At 33.8% G+C, this 25,234-nt stretch overlaps 1 protein-coding gene and 1 long non-coding RNA gene across 9 annotated transcripts in view; one reads left to right on the forward strand and one right to left on the reverse strand.

Moving 5' to 3' along the window:
* Positions 1–25,234, reverse strand: part of LOC128221935 (trichohyalin-like) — a 315,209-nt gene that overhangs the window by 248,084 nt on the left and 41,891 nt on the right. Inside the window, exon 1 of one of the 8 annotated variants that reach the window (XM_052930633.1) lies at positions 13,401–13,499. The exons of the other annotated variants lie outside the window; for them this stretch is intronic. The gene's annotated coding sequence lies outside the window, so the exon portion shown is untranslated. Of the gene's footprint in view, positions 1–13,400; positions 13,500–25,234 lie in introns of those variants that run through there. 8 annotated transcript variants of the gene reach the window in all.
* Positions 15,385–17,216, forward strand: LOC128221937 (uncharacterized). Its single transcript, XR_008259032.1, has 3 exons — positions 15,385–15,444; positions 15,864–15,972; positions 17,197–17,216. It is a non-coding gene; the product is annotated as an uncharacterized LOC128221937 (long non-coding RNA).

Below are 25,234 nucleotides of genomic sequence, written 5' to 3' on the forward strand. Positions count from 1 at the left end.
AATAATTTAAACATAAACTCCGTTTTATGACACTGTGTAAAGGACATGGAACACAAACAAGAAACATGGAACAAAAAAAAAAAAACACCGCAAACAGCACAGTGCATATATATTGTATAACAAAAACTAGGTATGTTTATCAAAGTTTGGTAAGTACCGCCTTGGAACTGTCAGTAAAATGTGAATTTACTGGGGGTTTAAACCAGTAAAACAGTTGTTTTGCGTTTATCGAAACTGTAACCGATATGCGCATGTTATTGTCTTGGAGAAGGCAATGTGAGTTCATGATTTTGTAATAAACTTAACTAGTTTCGTAACAGTTATGGATACTCTTATTTGTACACGGATATAAGAGCAATGCTTTCATCTCGCAAACTTATTACTAGTGTACTGTTACTTAAATGAATCCCACTATTGGCGAGGGGCGTTTGAACTGTTTGTTGTAAGTTGTGTAGGGCAAGTCAAATTAGTCCCATTTTACTGTGTTATTAATGCAATAATCGTCTCCACTCTGATCGTCACCAAGCTTTAATAAAAAAAAATTCAACTTGCTTTAACATTCCAATAAATGTTGATTTTGTATGCACGTATGTTATTAAGGGTTCTTTTAACTTATTTAAAACAGCATTAAATCATATGTCCTGTTATGAATTCCGTACATATATGCTTTAAACATGCCATGTTTCAAAGTTGATCTGACGATATCTGATGTTGATTTGCGGTATTTAAGCCTTTTTAAGTTGTGTATAATCTTCAAATGAAAGTGATGTATGTATTCATGTATACCGTAATTACGAACGAGTCTATTTAAAAACAACTATTTTAAAGGATCAATTCATCCAGCAAATAACGTTCGCTATAACACGTAGGTTAAGTAGCAACACTATTGTTAGCGTAGGCTAATAAACGACATGGCAACGATAGTTAGGTCAAAGCGGAAGATATACGTTAGCGTCATAATTGTTATAAAAACAGAAACTACATGAAGGCTTACAAATTAAAAAAGACATTGACTTTATACGCAATAGCCCAAAATGTATCTATTAGCTATTGCTAACTATACATTTACTACGACTACTACTACTGCTACTACTACTACTACTACTACTACTACTACTACTACTACTACTACTACTACTACTACTACTACTACTACTACTACTACTACTACTACTACTACTACTACTACTACTACTACTACTACTACTACTACCACTACTACTACTACTACTACTACTACTACTACTACTACTACTACTACTACTACTACTACTACTACTACCACTACTACTACTACTACTACTACTACTACTACTACTACTACTACTACTACTACTACTACTACTACTACTACTACTACTACTACTACTACAACAACTACTTCTACTACTACTACTACTACTACTACTACTACTACTACTACTACTACTACTACTACTACTACTACTACTACTACTACTACTACTACTACTACTACTACTACTACTACTACTACTACTTCTTCTACTACTACTACTTCTACTTCTACTACTACTACTACTTCTATTACTACTACTACTACTACTACTTCTACTACTACTTCTGCTACTGCTACTGCTACTGCTACTGCTACTGCTACTGCTGCTACTACTACTACTACTACTACTACTACTACTACTACTACTACTACTACCACTACTACTACTACTACTACTACTACTACTACTACTACTACTACTACTACTACTACTACTACTACTACTACTACTACTACTACTACTACTACTACTACAACAACTTCTTCTACTACTACTACTACTACTACTACTACTACTACTACTACTACTATTACTACTACTACTACTACTACTACTACTACTACTACTACTACTACTACTACTACTACTACTACTACTACTACTACTACTACTACTACTACTACTACTACTACTACTACTACTACTACTACTATTCCTACTATTTATACAGCTGCTGCTACAGCTTCTACTACTGCTAGTGCTAGTGCTACAGCTGCTGCAACTGCTGTTGCTACAGCTGCTGCTACTGAAACTGCTGTTTCTGCTTCTCCTACAGCTGCTGCTGCTACAGCTACTACTACCACTACTACTACTACTACTACTACTACTACTACTACTACTACTACTACTACTACTACTACTACTACTACTACTACAACAACTACTTCTACTACTAATACTACTACTACTACTACTATTACTACTACTACTACTACTACTACTACTACTACTACTACTACTACTACTACTACTACTACTACTACTACTACTACTACTACTACTACTACTACTACTACTATTCCTACTATTTATACAGCTGCTGCTACAGCTTCTTCTACTGCTAGTGCTAGTGCTACAGCTGCTGCAACTGCTGTTGCTACAGCTGCTGCTACTGAAACTGCTGTTTCTGCTTCTCCTACAGCTGCTGCTGCTACAGCTACTACTACTGCTAGTGATACAGCAGCTGCTACTGCTACTGCAATTGCTGCTGCTACTGCATTGCTACAGCTACTGATGCTGCTACCGCTACTGTTACTGCTGCTGCTACTTCTACAACTACAACTTATTCTACTGCTTCTGCTACTACTGCTGCTGCTGCTGCTTCTGCTACTGCTACTGAAACTGCTACAGTTACTGCTACTGCTACTAATACTACTACTACTACTGCTGCTGCAGCCGCTACTACTACTACTCCTCATACTACTTCTAGTTCTACTCTAGTTCTACTACTACCACTACTACTAGTACTACTACTACAACTACTACTTTTACATACAGGTATGCCTGTTTTTATATGACTCGCCTTGAACTGTTTTTACATGCTTCTATATGTGATACTCGGAGACTGTGTATTTGGGGTATTAATGTGATCAACAATATTTACATTCTTGCATAGGCCGGTTGGAATTGATCAAAGTTGTCATGAGTACTTGGGTTCACCGTTATGCAATCCTACGATTACAAAAAAAGTAGATAACAAGTAACAAGAAGCAAGACAACAAACTAATTGCATTTGATTCCCACACGACTCGTTGATTTATAACTCTTGAAGGCCATTGGTCTGATTAATTACACAATGGTCTATATAGACAGCGTAAGCTTAAAATAAAATCGATATTAAATTCAACAATGTTTTTGAGAAGATTCGTTCAATCGATACAGCATGTATGTTATGAAAGCACTAAATGTATAGTTTCAAAACATGTGTTGCAGGGTCAGAGGATTAATACATGTATTCTTATTATTTTGAAGGGTTCAACGACTGTAAAATGTATAATTGTCAAGTGTTTTAATTAGGATATACATATAGGTTTATGAACTATAATAATATCGTTTTAACAAATACTATATATATGTAATATTCATAACATGAACAAAGGCGATACATTTAAATTACCCTTTCAGAATTGAGTTTGAGAAATGTTTTAAATGTTTGCACTATAGTACCCAAACAAGCCCCCATATATGCAGTTTTTACACATTTCATCCTTATGGAGGATGGCATGTAATTGAATATAATATTACCAAATACTTTAATAATCAGGTTTGCAAACCGCATAGTGTATTTAGTAACTTTTATAACAGTCATACCCAATATGTGTTCCCTTTTTAAACTAGTAATAATTATGCTATCAAAAGGTTAACATGAGCAGTGCTAGTCTTTTTTAAAAATGATTGCTCTATATCTATAGCATTGGAACAAAATACATATCTAACCTATTGCTATTAACTAAATAAGACGTGTTTGTAACTGTTTCACGGGCAGTTTCAACATTTTTTTAAAATATTATCTTTGGCGTATCAATTGTTACGTTATGTTCAGATACAAAACTAGACCCGCGGACCGATCGTGTGTTTTGTAAAATTTAAATACGCATTGGGATTCAATCGGTAACAGGTGATGTAAGTTTCCGGTTATTAAGTTCTTATATGTATCAGTTTATATATCAATTACTTTATTAATTATTTTTTAAACATTGAGACTGGATCCCATAATGCTTATGTTTTTAATTGAATGGCTTTTTATTGATAAACAACAGGTTATACACATATTAACTTCAAGCCCCCAGTACATTTGTTTTTTCCAGTGAACCGTTGTTTCACTGAACATTCATTTATTTATAGATCAATATTTTAACTTATGTGTGGTATGTTTGTTGAGATTTTACGATGTATTGGCCGTTGTTAAGTGTCCATTAGGCTCAAACTTGTTTTTGTACACCAGAACATTTTGTAATTTTATCATACGTTTTAAATACGCATGCCCCTTTATAGAGCCATAAGTGGTAATGATAAATGTCGATGGTTTGAGCCTATATTTCTGATTCATCGGAAGGGTATTATTTAGTCTTAATTTATATATTTACTAAATATTATAAACTGCTGATAAAGCAAAAACAATCTTTATTTTTGTACTCGCCCTTCTGCACTGGAATAAGATTGTCATCATTTGATATTCATAAAGGGACACTGTTTGAACAGCGAGAATGGTGACAGGATATGGGTGAGTGTCAATTGACGATAAGTATTGTAGGCCTCGGTTTGCAAGCTTCACATTTTGCAAATCAAGGTTGTTTGAAGAGCTCTATTTGAAAATGTCAATTCGTGATTTGACTCTAATTAACGTCAACGATGTTTTACAAAAAGGATTTTATACATTTTATTGAAATTATTGATCAAAGATATCAGCTTTAAACATTCAAATTATTTTGTAGATATGTAGATATAAATAATACTGTTAGTGTTCTACTTGGTTAACCCTACGTATATTTAATAATTACGGACACGCTAAGTCCATGGCTATTCAATTGAGTGTATTGCGAAATATGTCGAAAAAGAAGGTTCAACAAGAAAGTCACTTGCACATGTAACATTACCAATTAATATAATGCAATGAAGTTAATGTTGTTGGTTTTTTTAAACTTGGGCATATGCAAATGGCAGAGTATTACAAATGATAATATCAAAAAAGCTTTACTTTAAACTGCATAATTGATGTTCAAATCTGTTTCATGAGCAGTATCTTCATAATATCTGATACTCTACAAACTAGACCTATGACGCAGTGACGTTAACTGCATACGGCTAGCACATATCTTAGTTTATGGGAACAACCACCTCGTCTCATTGTTAACAAGGTACTCAAATAAAGACCCAGGCACAATCCCAACTCTAGAAAAAAAGCCCATTACATATTTCTTGCATTGTGAAACTCGTGAGGCGTGTTCCCAATTAAGCCCTGCCATGTATACTATTGCAATATACATTCATGTACAAATACAAATGTTATAGATGACAAATTCCAGAAAACAACTCTCCTGAGTCGAGACCAAAATCATACCATGGATTTTCTTTCACCATTTTAGCAACTATATAATAATCATTGTCAACTTCGTCATCATAGTATTATTAATAAAAACATCTTATAGATGTAAACAACTGAACCCTTGTTCATATTTAACCAAACAACAGTTCAAGGTATTCAAACATGTTTCAAGAGAAACATATACGTATGTACAAGAAGGTCCATAGCTCAGGTTCAAACAAGTGTCTAGCTATGTCTCTAGAGAGACTGGAATACAACAAGGTACATAACTAAGGTTCAAAAAGGTTTCGAATTATGCACCTTGAAAGACTGGAAGAAAACATGTCCATAACTCAGGTTCAAACAAGTGTCAAGTTATGCCCCTTAAGAGACCGGAACACAACAAGGTCCAAAACTCATGTTCAAACAATTGTCGAGTTGTGCCATTAAAAAACTGGTACACAACACCAAACGAGCAATTTGCGATCGTTCTGCGTTGCTTTTATATATAGGTTTGATTAATGTGTAGCTATACAACAAGTCAAGACGGCAAAACGTATATATTATATGTGTATGTTTATGCGAGGATCCTGGAATTTGAAACAAAATGATATGGATAAGGTGGTAAAAAGGTAACCTGGCGCGAACATGACACCCCATCCCGCCAATGCAATGACCATGCAAAATGCATAACAGCAAATGGTGTTCCTTACATTGTCCTAAATTCTCCGAAATATATAGTATTTAGCACCAATACAAACCACTACCATTTCAGTTGTACAGTTCATGATGCTATGGTGTCCGAGTACAATTGCCTATTTGAAATTGGAAAATCGATAAAATATCTTTGTCCTTAGTTGGAAGGGTTCGTATGTATTAGATAAGAACTAAGCTTTACAGATTTTATTTGAACTGTAAGACAAAGTCTTGTTAATTTTAAATAGCCAAATTATATTCAGATACAATGCCAGTCCCACGGTCTGTTTGCTTGTTCAGTGAAAATATACACTATATTCTATAAGCCTGGCCCGTACAGGCAGCTACACATGGGTTCCAGTTTTTTTTTTTATATGGCTTCGCTTTTAAAACAGGACAGTCTTACATAATATCAGAATTTCTTATCACCATTGGTATGAATCTAACAAATGTAAACATTTTTGCAAGTTTCGAGGGAATGCCCCATTATTACAATGTCATCTGCACATAGCATAACTATCAGATATATTTCTTCTAAGGTTAGACTCAAATTTACAATATCTTCTAAAATCAACCCCATAATGTTAGTGCACTAAAATCATCCGTTTCCGCCATCAAATTGGTTTTGACACGTTTGTGTTATGCCCATGAATGTTTCCGGTATCAATTTGATTTTGACACGTTTTTGTAATACCCTTTGATACATCCGCTATCAATTTGATTTGACACATTATACCTTTTGATATGTCCGCTATCAGTTTGCATTTGATACGTTTGTTTTATGCGCTTTATTTTCACCAGTTTACTCTTCATAGTGAAGTGTATCCAATTTGAAAAGAATTAAGGCTTCTTTTAAAGGTTTAATCAGTTGACCATTCCGTTTTTTTAATAAAAAGATAAAAACTTATGTTATACACTTTGATTTGAATTTCAACTTTTATTAACTACAAATCATACATCAAATCATAAAATAGCATAAAGCAAAATACAAACATATCAAATAAATATATAGTACATACCATTAGCTGTAGTTGAGATTAGTTACTTTAAATATATCTAATTATGGCAATTTTAAAGTTATTCGTAAACATTTCCTTTTTTATAATACAATGCAGTTTTGTCGTGGCACCGAGCACCGCACGTTTGTAAAGGAAATGTCATGTAACGTTCATTATCATTTGTGGTGAAATGAAAAGAAGGTCTCTTTGAATTGAAAATCTTTAGTATTATATTATTTATATAATGATTTAAACACTATTCAAAGTTTAAGCAATAATTTTCCATATCGTCAATGTAGTCATATGGTATCAAAATGAACATCGTACTGACTCAATTATTCACTGAATAGCCTTGCGGTATGTTTAATGAGTGTGATCAAAATTGAAGGAGAAGCGGATTGAGGTTTACAAGTAGAGAGAGAATGTTGAGTTATATATGGTCTGTATTTAAATTGCTCTTTTTCTTTAATCATTTGAGGGCTTGCAAGAGTCGTTAGGTTACGCGTTTGATATTATGATTACGGAATTTTTAAATTGAGTTCAAAATCATCTTAGAAGGCTATTAACTAGAAACATTTGTTCAGATGCAGGATATCCATTTAACAAATGTCTTTTGTTACATGAGAAGGGTACCATGAGCGATCTTACACTCTTTATTAACATTCTGATTATTTTAAATGTTGCCATTACAATAAAACTGAGGATGGTTAGTCATACAATGTGTGCAAACAAAAGGAAAACAATATAGCTTGAAACTCGAAAGAGATTGTCAGATGAGTTTGAAACAGACTGTTGACTTTTGTTATAGTGTTTATAAAGTGTATAGTGTTTCTTAATTTGCGAACCGGTTTCGTTCTTTGGAGCCAATGTTCAGTATTTGTCAGTCCCCATATCACTAACATGGTTTGGCGCAAAGCTCTGTCAAAAAAGGTTATTAAAAGCCTTTATACCAAAGGTAGTATGTATCTCTGTAAGCGAGAGGTTCTTTTGGACATCTGTGTTTTAGTGACAAGATTCATTGTTGTAAATTTTAGGTTTTTGTGTTTCTTTAAATATATCAATTAACTTATGCTGATCCTAGTTTTGTCTGAAACCACAGTCGTAAGAAGGGACAGACCAATGGCTGGTATTAACGCCTTTTATAACATATTGACCGTGCTGTACTGCGCTGTTCCTGGTAGTACCATCTTTACAAAGTCACTGGTATCTTAAGGATTTGCATCATTGCTGTGTAGATGGACGTTCCTAGAACATATGACGATTGTGCTCACGCCATTGGAGCAGATGGTGGCTTCGTATTGGTTTTGTCGTTGTTGGCAAATAAGCAATATGGTCAAAGCCCACGAAAGACATTCTAATATTTTCGTTAACTTGCTCAACATTAAGCTTCAGGGTTATTTTGTTACTGAAAACCAAGTCTGTAGAGTGTCATATTTTAAATATCCAACGTTTGCAATTAAATGAATTAAATAATTTATTTGGTATTTAGAAATGCAATTTATTCTCACAATTTATTGCTGCACTCTGTCAATTCAAATTGATATGTTCAAGTACGTATGAGAGAATAATATTAATATCATTATAAATCAGATTGCTTTCAAATACCTAGTCGGGAGAAAAGCGTGATCGTTATGATTAAATACATATTGGTTTAAACCAAATTTGATTTTCAATTTAAAACCCTCGTAATGTTATCAAAATAAATCGAATGTGTATCATTGATCAATAATTTAATTTGTTTTCTTTAACAAATACGCTTAATTGACTTCATTAAGCAATTTTACCGTCATTCAATATGATTCTTAATCTATATTGATCTTTAAGTGGCACTCACTCATTTCAAGTACACCATTGTCGCTGTTAAGTAAGTGTCTTTTATCTAAAACCATCGAATGTTACCCTCTTATTTCGTTAGCAAGAACCCTTGCACTACTTAGTGAAATATTCTGAGAGTCTCATTTAGGCAGTTTTTTTATATGATTTTACCTGAAGCTATTAAACACAGCTTATTTAAAGGCTGATTACTGTCGGTGTTTTCTGTCAAATTAGCATTGACATCTACCTCGGTCAATGTGATATCAGGTCTACGGGCATTAGGGCTTATGCAACTTTTGACTTATTTTGGCTTCATTAATATTGACTGTTTCAAACAGCTAGATTTTTAGCGTTACTGAAAAATCAGATGAAACTTTCCTGAAATATCTTTTGTCTAAAACACTCTATTAAACTTTTAAAGTGAAGGCATGTGCAAAGCCTTATAAAGCTCAATGCCATGGTAACAATTTGTTTTAGTCAAAATATACATTTTAACGTAATTATAGTAGCACCACGAATTTGAACTCTAAATGTATCATCATGCATTGGTTTTCTGCTCGATGGTTTTCCAGATATCTGATGTTACAGGATAACATATACTTGTTATTTCTGTACGTAGTAATCAGTAACGTGCCCTTAATTCCGAAAATCCAATAACAGCTGTTCAGGAATTGAGATTAGTGTGGAGGCAGGTAAAGAGTTGCTCCCCCATTGAAAATTGGGCTAAATTTAGTCTAAAATGAAAAAAAAGTGTATGGCATATGTTTCAACCGTAAAGGGAGGGAAAGAGCGGGACACCCGCTTTGTGATTCGCTAGTGAAAACATTGATAAATGTTTAGTCATTAAATGGAAACATCGACATCTTCATATAAAGTTATTGCAATTTCTACCTTTCCAAGAAAAAGGGCAACGCTTTAAGTTTGTATTTGAACACTCGCATACGTTTTCAAAGTTAGTAAACGATAGGAAATGATGTCGCAAATTAAGTCTTTACCTAGAACTTTACAATTGATTCGTAGTGTCACATGGGTACTAAAATCTGACCAAAAGCTCAGACAGATAAAAAATACAATATAATTGCCATTATTATAATTTGCTTATTGGAATTTCAGGACAGATTTCAATTCAAATTATGAACAAAAGATTAAACTGCAATCGTACTATTATAAATTTGCTAAGGACAAGCAGTAACTGTTCTGTAATCAGTAAATAAATCCGTTTCAAAATAGATTTCATTATCAAGCATCACAATTTAACACTTTTATCAACGCATCAATTAAATGAAAGCAAAAATGATAATGTATAACGGATTTCACGTTAATTAAACAAACAGCAATTGATAAGTGTACAAATACAAACATATTATCAATATGTTGGCGCATTTGGAACTGCAAACTACATGGCCATGATGCTATTTATCAATACATCCGTTAATAAATGCTAATATTGTTCGTTTATACACAATTCGTATCCATTTCTTTTCATCAACCTATTGTGTGTGCCTTTAAAAAGATTAATGTGACAGGTAAATGGGTTAAACTACAAAATTCTTTTCAATAAGATTGTGTCCGTAAGTGTTTGGTTTTTGAGCAAAAAATGATATATTTCGCCAATACCGCAGGTATACCAACTAAACAAATTATAATTACACCGTAACATGTAAGCATCTTTTATTCCCCGGATCCCAACTTACCTATTAATAACTACACGAGTTCATTGAAACATATTTTATTCCTGGGATCCCAGCTTACCTAATTATAACTACACGGGTACATAAAAACACAATTCATTCGTGGGACCCCAAATGAATAGTTATGTAAAAAGCTGCAGAAACAAGCTCAGTAGCAAAAAGTTCAAACATAAACCCGGTTTAATGGCACTCGCTAAACGCCAAAGACATAAAACATAAAATCACAAGAAGAAACATAGAAGAACAGGACAACACTCCACAAACAACACAGTGCATACATACTATATATAAACAACTAGGTATGTTTATTAAGAATTGTTTGGTACCGCCTTGGACCGGTCAGTAAAATGTAAATAAACCAGTTTATGTGCACAAACCTCAGTCTTATGAAACATATTATATATTCACGCAGATTGTAAGCGAAGTTCACTCATGTGACCCCAGTGTCAATACAGTGGTATCAATTACAGTATAAATGATGAATGCACTGAAAGCGTTGAAAGGCTGAAGGCACGACAAACGTGGTTTTATGGGATTTTTTTTACAATATTTATCACATGCAAATAACATCGAATATTACTTATGTGAAAAGCTACTGAATCTAGCTCTGTAGACATCACAAACAAGAAATATCGAACAACAGCACAAAACTCCACAAACAGCACAGTGCATATATACTTTATAAAAAAACACTTGTTTGATCGCAATAAGAAAAAGCTACACAATCTAAGATATCTAAATACAGAAATCATTGTAGGCTAAGTTAGACTTGCGAAAATCAATTATATTATTAATAAAATATTTATTGACCCAATATTAAAAGACGGGCTTGAGAAAGACAATGGTTTAATACAGTGTACAGACAAGTTTTCTCGAACCTTTAATTATTTACTGGAAACTAGTGTCATTAAAACTAGTTACGTCTCTGCCTTTCTCAATTCAAATGAAAAACAGAATTTAACAACCTATACTGAAATGGTAAAAATGAGTCCATGCAGAAATGTGTTACGTTTGCAATCTTATTTTTAAACGATCGCGCGCATAGACGATTATGGTTGACATTGATTAAACTGTAAATTAATGATATTGAGTAACGTTAACTATCGTTTGCAAGATGTTACGTAAATGTCAAGTCTTGCGATATGAGGGCAACCGTAGAGACTAGAGAACACTCAACTGTGAACACAAACCTTACTTAATTACGACCAGGCCTGAATACGAAAGAGAGATGCCTTTGTGAGAAGCGAGTAAGCTTACTGGACATCTGGATGTACCAAGCAGAATAACGGCAGGAATTTTTTTAATGAAATCGGTCTTATTCTGAACCTTCCATGCGTGCGCTTGACGTTTATGTCATGTGTTTGCTTGCAAATGATAAACATTGTTCTTCAGAACTCACTTATAGTATTAGCAAATTACTGTGAAGTGCTTACAAATCAGGTATTAAGCCAAACGGCATCAAGGAATATAAGGATCAAGATGCGTGTTGGCAAGGATCTACAGGCGGCAAATTGCTAACCAGAGGAAAAGGTAGTGATTTTAGCTTGAGGAAGTCCTTTTTAGATGAAATCTTACAGTATGTGTGAAGCAAATTAATATCAGTCATTGTCACCCTCTTACATGTAAATAATAAAAATAATGTTAACACTGTTTTGCAACATAATGAAACATAAGTAATCTAAAACGTTGCGAAATCTGCACAGATTTCTTTGAACAAAGCATTGCTTACAAATATGTGTACATGTAAAACAAATGTTTGATCAAAAGTATGAAATATCAACATTCCAGCCTTGAAAGAGACTCTCTCATTGTCTTGCAAAACATTTATTATATAAAAAATAGAAATTAAAAAGAAAAGAAAAGTTTTCGCTTTACCAACTCATAAAGTGACCATTTCCGTTATAAATAAGAGTTTGACTATACAGTATACGTATGTTTCATAGACAAATCTGAATCTAAGAGTAGAAATATATAATTCAACGGAATTATATCTGAAAACTTACACTGATTATATAGTTGTTGTTTTTTTTTAAATAAGCATTTGTTTACATGTCAAAGTAATCTGATAACATTTTACAGCTTGTCAAATAGAAGGAATGTTTAATAATTAATCCAAACGATGTGTTTATTAAATGTATGAAAATAACCCTATTATAGCAATGATATAAAAAGTATATAAAAAAAATATTTTTTAATGAATATCGCACATGAACAAACGTACAGTGTGCACATAGGTGCATGGCAACTAATAAACAATTAAAGCAAAATGAGTGGCTTTACATTTACGCTTGCAAAACTTTCGCAATTTAAGACAATTGCGCACATCTTGATTAATCGTAACTTCATCTCAGCTATTCAATATAGTAACACAATGATTTTCAAAACTAACCAAAAGAAGGTATTGGGATTCCTTCTTCTGAAATCCGTACTGCTAGGTTAGCTAAGCACACACGTTAATATTGATATATATATTTGAAAGTTTATGCTTAATATAATATATGTCGAAGATTATTTACATTATCTAGTGTGTGTGTGTGTTGTTTTAAATCCAGAATCAATTATTCCATGTCAATTATATGTTGTGAAACGAGTTTTTCACAAGATACCAAGATTGATAGATGTTAAAAATAATCCAAAGTTTCGGAATGCGGGTACGTCAGTAAAACACAATTTTCCTAGCGTCGAATATATATCCATTTATATAGAATGATACCGTTTTATGTGTAAATATCACTGTCATCTTCAAGAGCAAGAGGCAGTCAATGGTACGGCTTCTTATATAGCTATCATTTGTATCTCCATGATGCGAAAACATATCTTCTATATCGAATATCTTGTAGCAACTGAAGAAAACAAATAGTAAAAAAAGAATACTGACCTTTAATATTAAAAGTAACTTCTTATCCAAACAGAGGAATTGTGAAACAAAATGTTCAATTATTTCACTTCTTTAGTAACGTGGAGTCCAATATACTATAGACTCAGTCACCTTCAGTATAATATATCAAGCTATTCAATTCGTTATATACACCTGTCATTATCAACCCACTATAACAATAGTGCCCAATCATTCATCTGATTGACGGCATTCATAATCAATTGACACATAAAGGCATACACCCATTACTCGCTGTTCATAATCGTCTATAAACAATCGGCAAAAAACTCTGAAATACTTTTGTGAAGGCGCACAGAGCAAACTGTTCAAAAATATATTTGAAGAAAAATAAATTGAACTTTCTTTAGCATATTCGAGTACAAACAAGAGTACGTATTTAGCAGAGTTCCAGTTGTATACTTATAAAGTTAAAGTCAGTACCGTACTGTTGTCCCACAATAAACTTGTCCATAAAATGATTATTTTAAAATACGCCTGCTTTGCTATATTCTGAAATAATATAGAGTTTAAATAACTTCGTAAATGGGTGATAGTGAGTGTTAGCAAGAAAATTGTAAAAAAGACACCCTTTTAGTGCCGTGTTATAAAATATTGTTATAAAATATCACATACGATATTTGTAAACCCCTATTCCCCAACCAGGACTACCAACGGAAGAACAGCCTTAGATAATTGTATACCACAACGGAAGAAAACGTTTGATTTTTTCTGAAATAATGATAAGTTGACATTACGCATGACTTATATATCAAGGAGTTTTGGCCTTCAAAACTACACACAGCTCTTCTTAATATCGTCACTTGTTAATTCAATTATTTGACTCTGTTTGTATTGTTTTCAAAAAAAAAGCTTTAGTATCTTACAGAAGGTTGTGATAAAACTTTTTTTTTCAAAAAAAATACAAAATTACAAATCATTAAAGCCTTATAGAAATGCCTTTTGTTTCCAATTTACAGAAAACATGCTCAAACGCTCTCTCTAACTAATTGCTCTTTAGCTAAACACATAGATAGACAGAAAATTCAAGCGTTACTAAATAGCGTATAAATCAACAACATCACTGTTTTTTTTCATTTAATAGCAGACGGATGATTATGATGATGATGATGACGATGGCGATGATTACTGTGAATTAATTACTATTCATTGTAATAAATTTGTTTTTCGATCATTGACCACAGACGATATGTCATTCATTTTTTATATACAAATTCACAGGATATAGAACAAAAATATATTAATCAGTTTCTGTCATAATTATATATACACTCTATGATAGGACTGATTTTTGTAACAATAACATAATTTAGTTCAACATATAGAAGAAAAGCATAACGTTACTTTTTTGTATTAAATGCTATTAAGATAAAAGAAAGCTTTGAATAACTCCTAAACAAAGCAATCAACTTTCTGTTGAAAGACGGCTTTGAACTTGAGCGTCAATAACAGACATATCATATTACTTAATAATTCATTTTCTTATTGTATAAGTAACTGATATTAAGCAATCACGCTGGTCTTTTGTCTTTATCTGATTGAATATAGTATGGACACGTATACGAAGAATGCGCCTAGCAAAGAGTATTGTGTCGTTTGAAAATGACTGAAATCGATACGGGTGTCTGTGATATTGTAATATGTTAATAAGAAGATAGCCAAATAAAAGTTTGCTTTAAAAAACGCTAGCTACGTTAAAGTTATACGTTCAGCGGTAATTAGAAAAATACGTGAGCATAAATAAAATTAAAATTTTATGATATACTAGTTCATATCACATTCATTTGATGTTACATTTCAATTTTTTATAAAGAAAACTCGCATTTGTTGATATTTTGGAGATCAAAGATATCAACTTTCGAATTACCCGCCACAGTTCGTAGCCGTTCGTAGCCAGCTTCGGAATCGATCATTTGCATAATACATGAATGAAGCGCCCGTATGTAAACAACCGATACTGGCGATAGCGACTTTCATTCAGCTACCAACATGATCAAAAGAAATATTTCTACCAGTTACTCTTGAGGTTAGAGCGTTATTTTATTTTACTTCTAACCGACTTTTTAATGAGGTAATGAACGAACTTGCATTTTATTGTTTATATTTTCTAAATTCTACCATAAATCAAAAGGCATGTCTACAGTAACTGAAGTGGGTGGGGTAAAATTAAGTTAATATTCAATCGCGCCTTATTTATCATAGATATCGTACAGTATTATGTTTGGAGCAACGCATACTTGTAAGTAAACGTGCATTTGATTTCTGGACCATTAATTCATGAGTGATTGACTTATTTCTATTGTAAAAAAGATGAAACTAAAAGTAAATCACGTAGTGATCTGCATGGGTGTCAGGTAGATAATTTACTGTACAGTATAGATAACATTCTTATTTTTGTATTTTCAGTCACCTCCAAGCATTCCCTTATTATTTTTGTATTTTCAGTCACCTCCAAGCATTCCCTTATCCCAAATTGATATTAAAAGAGAATGTTGATGAGCCTGATCCGTCGATTCAAATACCATAACACAGCCAACCCCAAAAAAACAACAGCGTAAGTTTATAACACGTTCATCATCTTAGAAATCCATTTTAAATGTGTATTTGAATGTACTTGAATGATGCAGAGAATTAAGAATCCAAAACTAGATCACTCTATAATTTGACACTTCACATAAGTGAAACCACAAGTTGATCAAGTAATAATTAATATGTTTGGGGGGGGGGACACAATTATGTTTGGTGGGTACTCCTTTCCATATTGTTTTTTATATTGTATATTTTAAAGCTGAATTCTCACTAATTGACTGTTTTGACTTCTTATATATCATTTGTCTTTAATTGCCATTATACTTCCCAAATGTTCTTCAAGTTTCCAAAACATGTCAGTATTTGCAATTGAAATGTGAACATGTAAGAATTATGCAACAGTCAATTGTAACTACGCCCCCCAATCCCCCCAGGTCCGGCGAAATGGGCCGTGTTTTCCCTCCAATGTGAACCTGGGTGAATGCGGTGGTTTTGTCTAGTGCTTAAATAGCGGGGAATGAGCCTTACCTTTGATCCCCGTGGTGCAGTTGCATTTGGTGGGGATTTTACCAGCAGTTCAGGGATATTTTCTGGACCTAAAGTCAAAGTCCCTGCTTCCCGCACCGGTGGGGGGGGGGGGGCATGGTTACAACTAACTGGTTTGTTGTTTTGGAATAAATGTAAACAAGATGATCAATAATGAGAGTCAGCTTCAGGGCTTTTTCTATAGTACCCTCAGCTCCGACTATCAGACCCATTCCCAAAGCAAAATATACAATATCTTTTCCCAATCTTCAGAAAAAAATCCTAGTCAAACAAAGGCAAAAAAAACAAACGTTTTTATGGAAGTCTTTTTACCTGTACTGGGTCATTCAGCATCCTAATTAACCATGTGTTATATAATCTAAAGTTTTGGAAATATATGAAATCAGAAATTATTGATTTTCATCACATTCAGAGATCTATCAGTATGAAATATTTTGTGTCATGATTTATTGCTAAAGATATTTATACCCCAAGTATTGATATTTCAGGCATTTAAGGTCTTTTGAACGGGAACATAAACTTATTTATAAAAAATTCTCTATTCGCAGGAGATTGCAAGTCTTGTTTTTTTAACTGTAAAATTTCCCTATTTAGGAATATTCGCGACTCAAAATTCCCAAAATGTCTAGTGCCTTTTGCCAAACAAAGCGCTGCGCTATTTTAAAGGTACAATTTTACTTGTAATATTATTTATTATCTTTAGAAACAAGTGAGCAAGCTGACATAGCTGCAACTTCAGTGAGCAATTATAAGGGTCATCAAGATGGAGCCAGGATTCATGATGCTCGTATTAGAGGTGCTGGACCAGAGTCTGAGGAAGGGAGTAGAACTCCAAGCTGGTTTGAGTGTGCTTCAACTGCCGGGACATTTCAATGCAGAGTTAAAAAGTTTGTTGTCGCCGGGAGGCCCGTCTTTCTCAAACTGCTGTAAGAACCTTATAGAAACTAAAATTCAGTATAAATCTAAGACATGAGTGTACCTAAATGTTAAATGAAGTTGATATTTATGAACAATATTATAACATTTCATGTGAATTTAAAAGCTGGTTTTACATTATTTAATACTGCTAATGAGTTCTTGAAAATTTGTACTGAAAAATGGATACTTGACAACTCATTTGCATGTTTGTACTTCATAGGAAGTCTAGTGTTGTATTTTTCTAAAAAATATGGGTTTAAACATCTTAACCTGCATGTAGTCACACACAGGCAGACCAAGTTGAATTGTTGGCATGTATGAAATATGGGCAGTGTTATTTTATAAACGTTTGAAAGCTATTTTATATGCTGGCAAAGTTTGTATCTACTAAGTTATTAAAAGCACTCCTGTTTAGGTGAGTGCTGAGAACTTTATTGAACATTCGTACTGAAGTAAGTATGACTTAATAGTAGCACATCACTGGATATTTCTTATTTTTAATCTTAGTATCTGTGAATTATGCTACTGACTTTTGATAAACCTTCCCTCTTTCAGGACTCTGACCTCCTTGTTTTGAATGAAGAGGTCCTAACCCTTGCCCATTTGATGAGGCAGGATTTCTTGTGTTCATTGATGAGGAGGACCAGGCGCGACCCAACCGCTACTAGGCGACTTATATTGTGTTCTGACACAGAGTTATTTTTGGGCTGGTGACAAGAGGGCTATTCCCTTATGTTGTGTGGAGAGTCCAGGAAACCTTCCCGATTCCCTAAGAACAATACACTGGCCTTGTGCAAAGGAGGGTTCAGTAGATGAACACAATTTTTGCAGACGGATCGTATCTGTTCTCTTGATTTTCTTAAATATTAAAATATGATATAAACAATATCAGGTCATGTTTGTATACTTTTGTGAATGACTTGTTATTTTATAAATACTGATTTGTACTGTCTTTAGTTGCTAAACTGTCATTAAGTAATTATCGCGCTTCAATTTGAAAGCCAGAAAACCTGCATGTTATGTATACTCATGTTATTGTTTATATTTATGCCCCCTCCGAGGAAGAGGGGTATATTGCATTGCACATGTTGGTCGGACGATTCGCAGCTTTGTTGGTAGACCAAAGCTTGTCTAAGTGATAACTCAACAACTGAAGGACAGATGGTTATCAAACTTGACATGAATGTTGGGCCTGACCAGTAGATAACCCTATTGATTTAAGGGGTCATCAGGTCCAAGTTCAAGATCACAGTGACCTTTAATGGTATAAAGTTGTTAAAGCTTGTCCGAGAAATAACTCAAAAATACCTGAACGTACGGTATGGTTATCAAATTTGACATGGAGGCTGGGCCTGATTAGTAGATGACCCCTATTTAGGAGTCATTGGGCCAATGGTAACAGTCACAGTGACCCTTAAGTTGAAAAGGTTAACAAAGATTCTCTGGGTGATATCACAACAATGTCTGGCCCTATGATCATCAAAATTGACATTGAGGCTGAGTATGACCATAACTGATTTAAGGAGTCATTGGCCCTAAGTGACGAAAGTGCGTAAAGAATGAACGAGTGATAAATCAACAATGCCTGCATCCATGGCTCTCAAACATGATAAGGGAATTTGGCTTTACCAGTAGATGGTTCATTTTTATTTCAGGGGTAATCAGGTCAAAGGTGAAGGTTACAGTGACCTTGAAAGCATATTCGTGTGATTACTTGACAATGCCTGCACCCATGGTTCTCAAACTTGCCATCTAGGTTGGGGGTGACCAGTTGATGATCTTATAGATCTTGAAGTCAGAGGTCAACCTATATGCATGATTAAGTATTTTGTCATATTTACTTATTTCCTGCTGCTGAAAGGATATATTTTTATCTGCAAATATCAGTCATCATCTGAACATGATTTAGAACTTTACTTACTATCCTCACACTTTGAACGGTCATAATCTTAAAACTGCCGCAAAGGCATCTAATGTCAATGACAAGTCAGCTGTCATTTCAGTCTTTGCATATTTAATTCAATTTGCGGAATAAGCCTGACAACTTGGCGCTCCTCAAGGGGAGGGGGTTCATATGTTTGACAAACATCTCTTGTTTTTCTGTTTAAAAGCGCTTTCAAATGACACTCAAACAATTTGTCTGTTTGAATCCAAATTTCACATTTTATCTTTAAAATGTGTCATACCTTTCTCAACCTTGTTTAGAAATAATGAAATGGACCTAAAGCAGGCTCAATTTTGATACAGCCCATTTCTTAAGTAGAAAAAAGATTAATGCAAAAAACCACTTTCTCACAAAGAAGTAAATAACTGAAATAAAACCATGAAGATCCCACAGTTTTTTTGACTTCTTCTTGATTTAAAAACTCAAATCTTATATATCCGATAACTTGTGTAAGCAAAATAGTAAACAAGAGGGCCAAATGGCACTGAATCGCTCACCTGTCATATATTGCACATTCTTCCATTATATGCAAATATTAAAAACCTAAGCCTATGAACACGGGGCGTGGCCAATTTTGACCCCAGGGCTAAAGTTTGAACAATCTTAATAGTGGTCCGATAAACAATGCTTCATACCAAATATCTAAGGCCTTCGCCTTTTGGTTTCGGAGAAGAAGATTTTTTAAGTTTTCATCATATACATATATATAAGGAAACCCATGACCGCCCGGGTGGGGCCATTTTTTGACCCCAGGGCCAAAGATTGAACAATATTGGTACAAGTCAACTAGATGATATATCATGCCAAATATATAAGCTCTTGTCACTACTTGATTTTACGTGCGTATCTATATATGTATATTTGTTATTAATTGTTGTATGTGGCCCATATTGAAAATTGGTATGTGCACTAAATATGTTATCCAGTTTAAATTAAGACGTTACTTGTCTTTGTGAGTTCGGAGAAGATTCCACTAGACGATGAATCATGCCAAATATCTAAGCTCTAAGCAACGTAAGTTCAGAGGAGATGATTTTTGAAGTTTTCACTATAAACATATAGAGAAAACCCATGACCCCCCAGGGGGGCGGGGCCAATTTTGACCCCAAGGCCATAATTTGAACAATCTTTGTAGAGGTCCACTAGACGATGAATCATGCTAAATATCTAAGCGCTGTCCAAGTAAGTTCAGAGGAGAAGATTTTTGAAGTTTTAACTATAAACATATAGAGAATACCCTAACCCCCCGGGGCGGGGCCAATTTTGACCCCAAGACCATAATTTGAACAATCTTTGTAGAGGTCCACTAGACGATGAATCATGCCAAATATCTAAGCTCTAAGCAACATAAGTTCAGAGGAGATTTTTGATTTTTTTTTACTATAAACATATAGAGAACACCCATGACCACCCAGGGGCGGGGCCAATTTTGACCCCAGGGCCATAATTTGAACAATCTTTGTAGAGGTCCACTAGACGATGAATCATGCCAAATATCTAAGCTCTAGTCCAAGTAAGTTAAGAGGAGAAGATTTTTGAAGTTTTAACTATAAACATATCAAGTATACCCATGACCCCCCGGGGTGGGGCCAATTTTGACCCCAAGGCTATAATTTGAACAGTCTTTGTAGAGGTCCACTAGACGATGAATTATGCCAAATATCTAAGCTCTAGTCCAAGTAAGTTCAAAGGAGAAGATTTTTGAAGTTTTCACTATAAACATATAGAGAAAACCCATGACCCCCGGGGCGGGGCCAATTTTGACCCCAAGGCCATAATTTGAACAATCTTTGTAAAGGTCCACTAAACAATGAATCATGCCAAATATCTAAGCTCTAGTCCAAGTAAGTTCAGAGGAAAAGATTTTTGAAGTTTTAACTATAAACATATAGAGAATACCCATGACCCCGGGGCCGGGCCAATTTTGACCCAAGGGCCATAATTTGAACAATCTCTGTAAAGGTCCACTAGACGATGAATCATGCCAAATATCTAAGCTCTAGTCTAAGTAAGTTTAGAGGAGAAGATTTTTGAAGTTTTAACTATAAACATATAGAGAATACCCATGACCCCCCGGGGCGGGGCCAATTTTGACCCCAGGGCCATAATTTGAACAAACTTTGTAGAGGTCCACTAGACGATGAATCATGCCAAATATCTAAGCTCTTGTCTCAGTAAGTTCAGAGGAGAAGATTTTTGAAGTTTTAACTATAAACATATAGAGAATACCCATGACCCCCCGTGGCGGGCCCAATTTTGACCCCAGGGCCATAACTTGAACAAACTTTGGAGAGGTCCACTAGACGATGAATCATGACAAATATCTAAGCTCTAGGCCAAGTAAGTTCAGAGGAGAAGATTTTTGAAGTTTTAAGTATAAACATATAGAGAACACCCATGAACCCCCCCCCCCCATACCCAACCACAACACTGTTCTGAAATGGTCTTAAAAACGTTTGTTTAGGTTAACATCCCCAAAATTATAAGGCAGGTAAGGTAGAGATGTTATTCAAAAAAATGCTCTATCTTGTGATTGTTGTCATTTCTCGCAAACATCACTATTTCTAGCCAGTGCCACTAATATAAAACTGTTGTTACGGAGCTATATAATGTCAAAAGTTAATGAGAGTTAATGTTTAAAAGAAATACTAATGTTGGCCCAGTTATCTAAAAGCTAACTTGTCTACATGTTGTGTTTTTTTTTCTTTTACAGAAAGATTCCATGAAAAACAAAAGTTTAATTTGACATTTTGTTTATTTTTGAGAACTTCACCAAAATAATCATCACATATAAATCAATATACATGTATGAAGTTCAACTTTCAAAGTATCCTATGTGCTTTTGATATACCCTATTTTCAAAGGGTTTTGGTCAAGTTCCATCCACTTTAATATAAAGTCAAACTTTTTTTAAATACTTAAAATGCGTAAGCATGTCGCAGGTAACACGACTTATAAAGCTGAAGAGAACAAATATACACACAAATTTACATGATTGCGAGTACATATTTTGCTTCTAGTACCCAAGTATTTCTTAAGAAGTGACCATATTTTTTACCGTATGTGACAAACTTGATCTCCCTTAACATTTCATCAAGGTGAACATTCTCACTAAGTTTGAACACATGTAATCTTACAAAGCAATATCAAGGTTTGATTCTATAATGTTTTAAAAATAAAATCAAGTGACTTCCATTCAGTCCACATGTAACCTAGTTTCAAACAAGACAACAATGAGACCATTGTCATTAAGTTTCATGAATATTGGAGCACATAGTAAACCTCTAGAAATGTCTCTTATTAAACCTAGATTCTTGCTCGCTGTACAATTCCCTTCTTGGTTAAGGAGATATCTGATCAAGGTGGCTAGAGATTTGTCGAGGATAGTGCTTCTCCATAACAGCCTTTCTACCCATACCGAAAAATTGTTGGTCAAGTGACACATGAAGATCAGTTTCTTCAGAGACTCTGTATGGATAGGTCTTTTTTCTTTCACTGCGTTTACTGGGGAATATTGCCATCCTCTTCTATTGCTCAATGCACGGTTTAGTCTGCATACAAAACAAGAAATGTTTCATTTACAGAATAAGATTTGACCACATCACACACACACACACGCACAATTATCTAGAAGTAAGATAGTCATCGAAATAAATATTTCCACTTTCACAAAAAAGTTCGCCAAATAACCAGATTTAAAGCTGCACTCTCACAGATATACAAATTTTACATTTTTATTTTTTTTGTCTTGCAAAGAGCACATTTTTGCGAGAATATCTGGAAACCAATAATATAAGATTGCTGACAAAAAAATCAGATGGCAGTTTTTCATATTTCCGTTCGAAACATAATGATTAATGCATAAACATCACTTTCTTTAACTTAAATATAAAAATCTGCTCGTTCCAAGACAAAAAAAAAAAAGTTGTCAAAACGTTCAATCTGTGGGAGTGCAGCTTTTAAGCCTGCAAATGTGATCAGATCATTTCAATTTCATGAAATATGATGCAGTTATTTTATGAAATGCTTATTCTTGTTTCCTGTATAAAAAGCCTGAATTCCCTGATTTTTAATATAATAATATATAAAAGGGTATAACTTCTACTAATATAAGATGTGAAAAGAGTCAAAGCTTGCTGTATATTAAATTTATTTACCTGTATACTAGATACTAAGCATCTTTGATGGAAGGTGGTTGTCAAGGACAATCACTCTGAGGGCTTTAAGGGTACTAAAGTTTTTTTTTTTATTGTTAAGCCATGGTGAATTCCTCTCCTCTTGGCTCAATGGCCCATGACTTTACTCATAATATTGAATCGGGGGAGGCCACTCATGCTCATCCAGCAAATGATGGAGAAGAACAGCTGAGATGCCCTTAAAATAAATAGCATTTCATTTTATTTTCATTTATCTACTTATATCATCAATAAATGTTATATGTTAATTATCAATATTATAAATACTTAATCAATATACCAACATATACTTCCAAGCTCAAATCACTGCATTTTCATGACACAAATATCAGGCCTTATTTGATAAAAAGGATATCAACCTCTTTTCTACCTTTTCATGATTTTTAAAGCTGCATTCTCACCTATGGACTGTGTAAACATATTTTATTTCAATTTTTGTTTTGGAATTCATTAGCCACTTTTTAAGCTTATATCATGAAACCCGTGATATAAGATATGCTGACAAAAGAGGTGAGTGCAGTTATTCCTACTTACTTTCAAAAGTATGATGTTTTTTGCCTAAAAGCCTTTCTAACACTTATGAATAGAAAATGAGATTTTGGAGTTGATAAAACGCTGCCTTTGATTTTCTATATTTGAAAAGTTTGAATGATATTTTTTATATTTGCAAAAAAACTGTACTTACAGTACACTTGGCATGTTCAAGCCAGGTTAAAATCTGTGACATCACCAGCCTCCTGACATCGGAGTCTTGAAGCGTGATGTCAAAAGATACTGAAACCCAAAATACTGTAAATTTTTATTAACTATTATTATATTATGTTTATATAGAAATTTCAGCAAATCATTTATCTTATAATAATTAAACCCTTGGTACATGTATTTTGTAGAGTTCATATACAAAACAGAAATATAAAAAGAAAAGAAATATAATTTTTTGCATTATTTTTTTGCATAAAAGATGGATGGACTACCTTTAACATGTTAACTAGTATCACATATGTACCAATTTCTATTTAAAGCCAGGTTCTTATATTATTGATATAAAAATGATAAAATATTTTTTTCAAACGCCATTTCAATCATGAGCAGGATCAAAACAATCATTGAAATTATACTTTTTGATGAAGAAGCCCTGATTTGTATACTTTAGCTTTGAATCAAATTTTAAACAAGCCCTACTATAAAAAATCAGAATTTGGGTAAGACCCGAGGCATTTTACCAGTGCAGGGCTTATTGGCTTGTGTTAATTTCGACCATTTGTCAAAAGGAATGGATTTTCTTAACAAAAGAATGCTTTATCACAGCTTATTGAAGTGCTGTATTTACACATTTGGGGGTTGGGCTCAGGTCCTTCAGTTAGTCAAAAAAGACATCAAATGCAATTTTTGGGTAATGAAAATATTTCAAAACAAATTACATATATTGAAATGCCAATAAATGTGCTGTATACAATTGTTCTTTTCAATTGAATTGCAGTTGCTATTGGATTTAGCTTGACTTTTTCAAGTTTTTGACGATATCTCTAACTTGCATATGATGCCAACTATTTTGCCCTTTTAACATTTGACTTATAAATTCTGGATTTTGCATGTAATCTTATTTTACAGTGATCCAGGCATGTTTTGCCAAAGCCTGCCAAAGGCTGATCCAGTAATTGACACAAGATTGGAGTCACTCA

This window comes from Mya arenaria, chromosome 16 (genome assembly GCF_026914265.1).
Source record: "Mya arenaria isolate MELC-2E11 chromosome 16, ASM2691426v1".
In the NCBI taxonomy this organism is placed as follows: domain Eukaryota; kingdom Metazoa; phylum Mollusca; class Bivalvia; order Myida; family Myidae; genus Mya; species Mya arenaria.